This window comes from Elgaria multicarinata, chromosome 12, assembly GCF_023053635.1.
Source record: "Elgaria multicarinata webbii isolate HBS135686 ecotype San Diego chromosome 12, rElgMul1.1.pri, whole genome shotgun sequence".
In the NCBI taxonomy this organism is placed as follows: Eukaryota; Metazoa; Chordata; class Lepidosauria; order Squamata; family Anguidae; genus Elgaria; species Elgaria multicarinata.
The window spans coordinates 21,620,986-21,632,286 of NC_086182.1; the positions used below are offsets into that span (position 1 = coordinate 21,620,986).

At 47.4% G+C, this 11,301-nt stretch overlaps 1 non-coding gene across 1 annotated transcript; it reads right to left on the minus strand.

The window, feature by feature from the left end:
- Positions 1–562: 562 nt before the first annotated feature.
- On the minus strand, positions 563–634 carry TRNAV-GAC (transfer RNA valine (anticodon GAC)). Its single transcript has one exon. It is a non-coding gene; the product is annotated as a tRNA-Val (tRNA).
- Positions 635–11,301: the final 10,667 nt, after the last annotated feature.

Sequence of the window (11,301 nt, forward strand, 5' to 3'; positions counted from 1 at the left end):
TATGGGAGTTGCAATTCAATACATCTGGAGGACTCCGGGTTAGGGAAGGATGATATACACAAATCGTATTATGTCCCTTCTGCCTTATTTCCAAGGATGCCAATTCACTCAACATAGGAAGCTGCCTCCTACTGAGTCAGACTCTTGGGGGGGATTCCACAGGTCGTACTGAGGGCGCTTCCATGCGCCCCCAGTGCGACCCCAAAGCGATCGTGTAGCTTGCCTGGAGAAGAGACGAGGAAGAGGTGTCCTTGTCGCCACCGCCACCCGCCACCGCCGCCACCCACCTACTTCCTCGCCGGCCGGGTCGGAGAGCTCGGAGGAAGAAGGCCCATCTTCTTCCGCCGAGCTCTCCGAGCTGGCCGGCGAGGAGGTAGGTGGGTGGCGGCGGCAGCAAGGACGCCTCTTCCTCGTCTCTTCTCCAGGCAAGCTACACGATCGCTTTGGGGTCACACTCAGTACGATGTGTAGAATCCCCCCAGGTCTGTCTAAGCCAGTATTTTCAACCCAGGCAGGCAGCAGCTCTGCAGGGATTCAGGTAGGTTTCCTTCCTAGCTCTGCCAGGAGATGCCAGGGAATCGAACCTGGGACCTTCTGCATGTCAAGCAGATGCTCTACCACTGAGCCACGGTCCTTGTCCCACCCTGTTGGGGGTGGGAGAGTATCTATGAGAACTTCTGAGCCAGTAAATCAGTACCAGCAAGAGCTGCTGCTTAGGGGGAACCTGAAACGTAGTTAGATCTACAGGTGGCAAAGCATTTCTTAAAAATTTAGTTGTAGCTGATTTTTTTCTTTTCAGGATTCCTCCTTCTGTACAGTTTGATGTGCAACTGTTAGTAGGCAGTGGTAATGCTTTGGTAGCTTAAGCTGATATTAAGGGGACAATACCAGCCCAGGGTGGGTGTGTGTGTCTTTTCTCCCATCAGGAGCAGAACTAATTATTTCTTCTTGGGTTTTTTCCTTGTTCTTTTTTTCCTTTTTGGGAAATGAAGGGTAAGCAATCTGGTGCCCTCCAGATGTTTTGGACTACAACTCCAATACATCTCAACCAACATGGTCCACAGTCAAGGATTATGGGACATGTACTCCAAAACATCTGGAGAATACCAGGTTGCCCAGCCCTAAACAGTGTTTGGCAGCATTGCAAGAACCCACACTGCAATCCAATTTAGATCCTATCCATGTTTAGATGGGCGGGGGGGATCCTACAACATAGCTGGTTGAGAAATAATAGGAGTTGTAGGACTTTTTTCTGTTTAAACATGCATAGGATTGTGTCCTTAGAGAAGAAGCAACCTTTTCTTCAGTGTTCCACATTGATGCTTGAAATCTGTGAGTCAGTTATAAGTCAAGCCAAAAGGAGATCACATACATCATCAAACAGAAATCAAGAGTGGAGCATCAAATGATGTGCATGTCCATGTGAATCAGACTTTTCTTTCTCTAGATTTGGTACTGATAATATGCAACATTTGTTTAGTGCAGGATAGCAGGTTCTCAAGCCCTGGGGCAAAAATTGGGCCCTCCGGAGTGCCCCAGATGCCCATTCCCTCTTCCCCTAGCCTCATCCCTACCTCCTTCTTCCTTCCCCGAGCTTTGAACTTTTTTCAAAGCTTCAAAATCGCTCTCATAGATCTTGAGTAATAAGCCTTACACTACCGTATTCTTATATAAGATTTTAACTTTAAAAACAAACAAACTTTTTTTAGGGCTTTGAAAAAACAACACCCGTTTAGGGCTTGCTGCTCCAAAAAGAAGCACTGGGTGAGGGAATTGCAGCAGCCACCATCTTCATTACCCCCAAAACTCCTCTGGACCCTGCAGTTCAGTTTTCAGCATCAGGCAGTCTATGGTTGCCCAGTCACCCCTACCCAGGTGCCACCACTTCCTGACCCTCCAGTGCTGCCCTGGTGGCTTCTTGTCAGGAAGTGGTGCTGTGGGAAGAGGGGACCGTACCTAGGGCCCACCTTGGCACCACTCCTGTTGCCCCACATGCATTCTCTGTTGTCCTTCTCACAACAACCCAGTAAGGTAGGCCAGTATTATTGTTCCAATCCCAGCCCCCACTCCAATACTGTAGTGGTTCGCTTAGGCTCACTTAGCGAGATCATGGCAGAGGCAAGATTCAAACCAGAGACCTCCAAATCTCTCTCTCTTCTCTCTCCTCTCTCTCTCTCCCCCTCCCTCTCTCTCTTTCTCAGCTGCTGTGCTGCATCTACAGGGGGCTTTGGGGCTATGTCCTTTTACACACTCACACACACACACACCCTCTTTCTTCCCGAGAGAACAGCCATTTCCACAAACAACACAGTTCCAAAACTGTGACTTGTTCCAATTGCCAAATTGCTCTGATAAATAGCTTATGCTAATGGGGTGAATTCAGTGCAGAGGGAAAGTGCCAGTGTTAATAAAGCCCCCGTATCTCCCTGTGCGAGCAGCAGGCCTGCTGCTTATGCAGCACACGCTCCATGCATAAAGATTTCCTGGCCCTTTGGAGCCGGTTCTGATGCTCCACGCGAAGCATAGAAGCAGCTCATTAGGAGGCGGGTAGGTCGGGCCGGGCGTACCGCTTGGTTTCTAATGTACCTTTTATTTACCGGCACAATCCATCTGCTTCCAGCTTCTTGGGTGGGGTGGAGGGAGTGAAATGGACTCCGCTGTATCTCCACGGCACACCAGACAATTACAGGTGTCTTGACTTAGAAAGAAAAAGAGGGCAGCATCTTCTAACTTTGCAATGCTGTTTTGTGAACAGGTTTTGGGGGTTGAACCTTCCGCCCCTCTCTCTGCACCTCTCTTTCCTACCAGCAGACCTGGGAAAAGGAGTCCAAAAGCTGAATGAAAGAACAAAGGAGGGTGTTGTTTCTGGTTGGCACGCCTGCAGGAGATCAACTCGATCTCAGAAAGTTTTGTAAAGAATGACCACTAATGGGTACTCATGGCAACTAGCGCCATTAATCCCAACCAGAGTGGCCACTTCTGCCCACTGTCTGACTCAGATGGGCAGAATTGCCAGCATGGTGTTTAGTGGGCATTTGCCCCACCACTGCTGCGGCCGCCCACCCTGGCAAGCCAGGCTGTGCGAGCCTCCGCCAAGTCCTCATGCAGCCACTGCCAAAATTGTGTACTCCCCCTCTCCTTGTGAATAGTGGTTGCCATTGGCGTGGAAGGGGGAGGCGTGCAAGCCATTTCAGGAGCCTGGGGAAATTATGTGATCCCACACACACACACCTGTGCTAATGGGGGCCTTAAAGGCCCCACTGATGCAAGGATAAACCCTGGCAAGCTCCTTTAGAGTTCTGGCTTGTTCTGAGTAAAACCCAGAATGGCTTCGCAGCCCTGGCCAAATCAGAGCTCACAGCCTCCACTGATTTCAGGTCCCATCAGCTGCAGCCAGCATAGCCAATAGTTAGGAAATTCCTAAACATCTGGAGGGCACCAGACTGGAGAAGGCCAGATTAGATAACACAAAGCCAAGTGGTCAAAAAGGTTGATGTGGCACATGGAAGCTTCCTAGAACTCTATTAAAACCCATCCTAACATGCTCTTAGGGTGACCATATGAAAAGGCGGACAGGGCTCCTGCATCTTTAACAGTTGCATAGAAAAGGGAATTTCTGCAGGTGTCATCTGTATATATGGAGAACTGGGTGAAATTCCCTCTTCATCGCAACAGTTAAAGTGCAGGAGCTATACTAGAGTGACCAGATTTAAAAGAGGGCAGGGCACCTGCAGCTTTCACTGTTGTGATGAAGAGGGAATTTCACCCGGTTCCCCATATATCCAAATGACACCTGCTGAAATTCCCTTTTCAATGCAACTGTTAAAGACACAGGAGCCCTGTCCTCCTTTTCATATGGTCATCCTAAACTTAAGATTGCTCGCAGCAGCACAGTCTTGAACTGTGATATTGTTTCCCCAAGCAGATAATTTGCCTGGCAAATTTTCAAAGGATGCGTGCTAGAGATTTTTCAGTTCTTTGGGGTGCAGCCAAAAGATGTTGGAGGGAGAAGAGTTACCTCTCTAGTTTCTTGGTTGGGTTGTCATCAGCAATGGTATGACTCAGCCACAAGAGGGAGACAGTGACTCATTTGGCCAGAACTTTTCAACAGAAATGGGCTGTGTGAGTGTTGTTGCATTCTTCTTTACTCACTCCTTGCAAGGTGGGATAGCGAGTAAGCTGCAAAGAAAAGCCCTTCTAGCAAGATCTGCATCGCGTTCAAGCTGTCTAGTTTACCAAGAAGCAGCTTGATACTTAAAGACTTCCATGGGCATAAATATATTGGCTACTAAAGCCCCATTAATCTGACAAAGGAAGAAATAAACAAGACCCAAATGGATACCAATTAAATGTGGTTAATTGAAAGTTCAAGACAAGATGCATTTCAGGTTGAAATAGCCATTGATGCAGACTGCCCGAGGATAGTGGAGGCAAGTTCTCCGTCACTTGCACTTTGACAATAAAGAATAGACAGCCATCTATAAAGAGACGCTTTAGCCAAATACAATATAATGAGCTTGATTTACATACCGGAGAGGGGTGGGTGGCAGAGAAAGAGAGAGAATAAATTCAACTGGGCTGAAATAGACTTGATTGTCCCAGTGGTCCTGTCTGACTTCAAGATTTAAGATTCTGAGCACTTGCCCTCATTTGCATTAATAACAAATACTAATTAATAATGCTAATGAAAAGTGTCTCCTGTTTATGACAGGGAGACCAAATGGGGACCGGACGAGGTCTCGGCTGCACACCAGCAGAGAGCAAGCCTGCCACAATTAGCTTCATTTACATTTTTAAAAAGCTACCAGACCACTCCAGATGACGGATTCAATCAGCCTATTCAATAACAGGTTCTCCTTTATTCATTTATTTAGCTTTTAGTTTATTGACTCTACAATTTCAGGCTTCTCCTATTGTTGCATAGGTACACTTTGAAGACTGCAGCTTCTTAAGAGTTAAAGGAGCTGAGATTTGGGGTGGCTAGAGGGCTACTAGTGCCACATTTTTCTTTTCAGATGCTGTGGACTGATAAAAGCTCTGAGAATAGGCAGGCATACTACAGGTGCAGCTTTCCACCACCAGCAGCGCCACTGGCAAATACGTACATCAGGGGTGGGCAACTTGTGACCCTCTGGCTGTTTTGGCCTACAACTCCCATGAGCCTTAGCCAGCACCATCCATGGCGAGGGTTCATGGGAGTTGTGGCCCAAAACATCTGGAGGGCCACAAGTTGCCCACCCCAAATATGCAGTGATGGAAAGGCTGCAACTGTTGAATTGTTGCCTGCCACATTCATTATTATTTGAAGTGCTTGTTATTCACTATGCTTCAGCTGAAGCATTCGGAGAAGTTTACAAAAGCCAACAAACCAGAGCCAACGATACAACAAATCAAACAATAAAAGGGATCACAACCCAGGCTGATGAAGGGCCAAGCCACATATTACACTGAAGGCACCTTTGGGATTTCTGTAATGAATTACAGACATGGGGAGGGTGATAATGAGACCACAGCATGTGTGAAGGGGAGGTTTACTTCCCCCCCATCACTGCTGCAAATCCCTCCCCCTTCAGACAGCATGACACTTAAAATTAAATAAAAAGTTCCCGTTTGTGCCAAATGGAACTTCTTCTTTTTTAACTAAACTTCATTACCAGGAAATGGGATTTTCATCCCATGTGCATCTGGAGAAGAATGGGATAAACTTCTCTTTCCAGAATGCAGTGATCCCAATAATACCCCCCCCATATGTGCAATTCATTAAAGAAAATAAAGACGTAGCTGCATGCTTTACTTTTAGTGTAATATGTAGTTCAACCTTCCTCAGCCTGGTGTATTGCAGATGCTTTGGACTTGTGTATGCTTTTGACTACCTCGAACTCAATGGACTCATTGAAAATTACCTCTACAGGTGATCTTGAAGGTCCAGTCCAGGTAGATCAGCCATCTCCAACATGCTGCCCTCCAGATGTTTGGTACTTCAGCTCCCATCTGCCCAACCAGCATGGCAAGGGTCAGGAATGTTGGGAGTTGTAGTCCAAAACACCTGGAAGGCACCCAGCTAGTTGCTTAAAGCCACTTCTGTACATTAAAGATTAAATGAATGCATGAAGCTTTATTGAATAAGTCTTTCTTATTAAAGATTAAATATTAGAACACCTGGGCATTATTTTACCTTGCACTGAAATGAAACAGAGTCAATGGCAGGTGAGCCTTCCTAGGCAGGGAATGCCAAAAGAGCAAAAACCCAAGAGGAAAAGAGGAGGTCTGTCTCCAGGTCCTCTCCTCTTCATTTAAGCAGGTGAAGGACATGGAGCAGGATCTCAGAGGCCAATCTTAATATGAGCTACATGGCTCATAAAGGTGCAATACCTACCTGTGTTAAGGAAGAGGTGGCAACCCAATCTGGCTATCACAAGGTGATGCTCAATTCACTGTATTTGTCCACTTCTCTTCTACCTCTTTTGGATGGGTGAGAGACTGGGTTTCTAGAGCAGCTTTTCCCAACCTACCAACTACAATGGCTGGCAGTCCATTTCTGGGACCAATTCAAATGGCTGGCTTTGATCTTCAACTCCTTTTGTACTTTAGGAACAGAATACTCAAAGGACTCCTTACCTCTATGAACCTCTCCATACATTTAGCTCTTCAGTGGAGGATCTCGTATGGGTGCCCCCATCATCTGTGGCTACCAGAGACAGGGTCAACTCAGTGGTAGCTTTCCATTTGTGGAACACTGTCTATCAAGAACTTCACCTGGCACCTACCTTATTGTGCTCTCTACACCAAACAAAGGTGTTTTCATGAGCTTTTAAAACACCTTTTAATCCTGATATACGCTTCTAAGATTTTGTGTCTTTTAATTTATTGTGCTGGGTGGGGTGGGGTGGGTGAATATATGGTTTTCTTTATTTTTTGTAAACTTCCCTGAGAATAGTATGGAATCCTCTCTCACACACACATACCCCAGTGCATGAGACCCCACCTGTAGTCTGAAGTAGTACATCCCAGACATGTCTTTGCCTCTTCAGCTGCCATTTGTGGGAACTAGGCCAGCTATAATGGGGAGGACAACCTACGTTAAGAAAGGACAACCCGTCTGGTCTTGAAGCAGTAGATTGAAGCTGATGATACCGTGTGATGGTGCCGAGGGGACACATTTATTCAGGCTGAAAACTTGAGATTAGGAAAGGTGCTCCTTACAAATGTCCCTTTTTAAAGGAATCATCCGAGTATGACCCCTTGCCAATTAACTGCAATACATTTCCGAGAGAGGCAAAGGCTTTGCTTCATAGACCAAGGTGGAAACGCACAGACATGCTCAAGATTTTTAACTCCAAGAAAATGTAGATCATTTGGAGACTGGCTTCTTGCAGACCACTTACCTGGACACCGAAGATGCTTGTTGCCATAGAAATAAGGAGGCCCGCTTTGTTTGCAAGAATAATTGGCCACATGCATTTGGGTTTGTGAAATCATCTGCGTTGCATAGATAAAGGGACAAGCCATTTAGCGCCCTTTGCTCTGGATGGGCCAAGAGCCACTCCTAATCCTACTTTAGGTTTTGCAACAATAATAATAATAACAATGATGAGGATGAGGATGTTCATCTAGTAAAACCACCATGAGCCAGAAAAGAGATATAATAATAATAATAATAATAATAATAATAATAATAATAAAGTAAAATAAAGAATACAATCCCTAGAACATTTCAGAATGGCATGGATGTTATCATCTACCTGGCTTGCATAATCTCTTAAAACAGAAAGACATTTCTCTTTTTTCTCATTCTTTGAATCCCATAAACATATAAATCTTTCGGCCACGCAGACTTCTTTCTTATTCAGTGAGCTGAGTCAACAGCTTGTATTTTCTCTCCAATATACACAGATGTAATAAAAGTTTTGCCTGCTCATTCACATGGCCTTACCTACTTTGCCATTCATACATTCCACGATCAATGTAGCAAACCATTGCAGGTAGGAAAGCAAAAGCCTGGTCCATGTTATTTACCATCTTTATCCAAGAGAGGGCGCCAGATGGCCAGTTTACATTTCGCATCTGGAGGCTGGTTCTGGAAATATTGGGTGGTTCGGTTTTTTTTATTATTGTTGTTTTTTAAGAAAAGAACAGAACATTGTCTGTATCAACATACTCTGATCTGAAGACACTGCGACAACTTATCAGTACGCTCCAATTCCCATATCTTAATTACTGGTCATGATTACACAGTCATCAGCAGTATCCTTGTTCCAGAATTGGCAATCACATTCTTGCGATAGGCATATACGTTATTTGGACACTCTCCTATTTTGCATATCTCTGATGCGGAGAGATGGAGAGTTGCATATATTTGCAACGTGTTAGGGCCATGTGTGTTATTCTGATAGACTTGTCAGGGGCAGAGGGCCAATTGACTACAGCAGTGACACACCTGATTTGGCTTCTGTGTTATGTGTGAGATGGCCGTAAGACTCCAGTGCCTCAAAGTGAGGTCAAAATAGTAACATTCCTGAGATTTTAACTAAAGCACTAAGATATATGACCCCCTTCCCCTCCTCCCCGCCCCCATGCACTGTTTCACTTGAAAGAAAGAGCGGTACTTGCACTCAGTGGAGGTTGGTGGCTCCGATATAGGTGGCGCTGTGAATATATTCTGGGTTTCAGTCAGAACAGCCAGAACTCTAAAGCAGTTATCCCAGGAGCTGAACCCTACCCCTACCCCCCAAAAATAGGGTCAGCACCTTGGTTCGCTCCTCTAAAGGTCTACCTGAAACTCAGAATGGTTTCAGTGCATTGGATAGCTCCTTTAAAGTTCTGACTGAAACCAGATTGGATTCACAGCCCCACTGAAGTCGGATCCAACAGCCTCCACTGTTTGCACTCAACTTTACAAGAAACCCCTCCCTCCCCAATCTCAGATAAGTATGAGCAGCGGACTGCAGCGTCACTCTGCCCTTGCTCAGAGGCACTTTATTTTTATTTCTGGGCTGAGCTCTGGCACTGATCCAAGGTTTGCGAGGTCAATGTCTTGCAGCCTGTTTACTCAGATGTAAGTCTGACCGAGTTGAATGGGTTCTTAGTCCCACATAAGCATGCAAAGGATTGCAGACCATAGGCTCGCGGACGAAGAAAGGTGCATGGCAGGATCTGAGTTTTATGGGGGAGCTGGACCCATAAGTAAGTTCCAATCTGACTCCATTGGGAGCCGTTCCATGTAAGCGTGCAAAAGATTGTCAGCTACCATGGAAGGGGACCTGCTCCCTCCCACCCCAAGTAAGCCCACGACTGATGCAGCTCCTAAGATGCGCTAACTCAAATTAACCCTGGCACTCAAGTCCTTTCAGGAGGGCTGTACACACAACCACAGGGAAGATGCAGAGTCCCAGTCACACACACACACACACACACACACACACACACACACACAAATCCCAACACACACTGTCCTGGTCCAGGAGAGGCAGACACGTGTCCTAGCAAGGCATATTTCCCAGGTGATAGACGTGTCCAGCTGAAGCAAATTCTGGGGCAGAGGCAGACCCAAAGATGCCTAAGAGATATGCACGCAAGACACCCCATGCTCCAACATGCAGGAGAGGCATGCACGTCTGAATGGACTATGATTGCCTCACTCTCCCGACTTCCTTAACAGAAACTCTAGGGAATTGAGCCCCCCAAGGCTCAAACGAAGACTTCCCACCCACCTCTGACCTCGCAACCCACACACAACACTGGGACTCTTTTTGGGCAATTTTCCCCATAAATCCCATCCTGAATGCTTTCTCAGCACGACCCTGGCCATGAACTCAACCGGACTTACTCCTCAGGAAGGAGTAGAAGGTCGCACCACTAGTGTCCTAAACCCCTGAAACCAATGGTGCAGCTAGGCAATTTGGGCTGAATGGTCTTACACTGTGACCATTGAAATGGCCCTGTGAATCACCTCAGTTGTGAAGTAAGGAAGTCACAGATCTCCCCTCCTCACCTTCAGCTGCCCCCCCCCCGCCCCTTCTTTAAAACTGCTTCTACATCGCTCAGATGTTAGAACAAACAGGGGGAAGCCGACTAAAGTTCTACTTAGGGTAGATTCACTGAAATAAATTGGACCTAAGTTAATCATGAAGGGACTTAAATTTCATCACTAAGTTAGTAACTTAATCCCACGCATTTCAATGAGTCTACTCTAAGAAAGGCTTTAGTTGGAGCCTATCCAAAGTGTTTATCAACCCTTATTTTTAAAATAATGATAATCATCATCATCATCTGAACATGTGCAGTTTTGCATTTTAAATTCACTAAATTCATAACACCATCATGAGTATGGCAATGGAAAAAGAAAAGAAAAGGGGGGAAAAGGAATTTGCTTTTCCCCCGTCGTTTTCTGGGGTCATCAACTGCTCCCCCCATCCCACTCCCTGGGGCTGTGGATGCTTGGATTTTGCCCCCGAAGTCCAACCCTAACTGCACCACTGCCTTCAACCAGCTTCCATCGTTCCCAGCACTAAATCAGGGCAAGAAACCAGCATGCCCACGAGCATGTACAGAGTGCACCTTGGAAACGGAGGACCTCACACCCTGCATTCATTTGGGAGAAGACGGCAGGGGTTCAGTGTGTTGGAGAGGGAGAGGAGAGAAGAAGGGAAAAGAAGAAAAGAAGAGACCCCCCCCGGCTCAGTTCCCCCCCACCCGCCTCCCTCTGGGATGGGGGGAGTTAAAGATGCCCCCCCCCCCGGCCAGCTCGTCCGCCCTCCCCTCACCGTTGACGCTGGTCAGGTTGCTCAGGTCCAGGAGGCTGGGGCTCAGCGCCGCCAGGGCGGACGAGTTGAGGCTGAGCAGCAGCTCCGAGGAGTTGGCCAGGGCGTCGCCGGCCGCCAGCGAGTCGGCGAACAGGTTCATCTGCAGCAGCGTCTTGAGCAGGTAGCGCAGCATCCTGGCTGCCTCCGCCGCCGGCCGCCGATGCAGCCGCCGCCGCCGCCGCCTGTGCTGGCATCCGGAGCAGGAGGTGCCGCGCAAGCATCTAGAGCCCTACCGCCTCCTGCCTCTGCAGCGCCGCCGCGGCTCTGCGCCTCTCTGTGTCCCCTCCTTCCTCGCTGCTTCCCTGCCTTGCTGGGGCTGGCCGCTCCCCTGGGGGCCGGGCAGGCAGAAAGCAGGTGCCGCCACCAATAAATGTTTAATTATTGGATTAATAACTCTCCCTGGAGGGAGAGTGGGGGGGTGAGTGAGAGAGAGAGAGAGGAGTTCTAGCTCCCGCCCTCCCCTCCCATGGCTGAAAAGGGAGAGACAGAGCGAGACAGA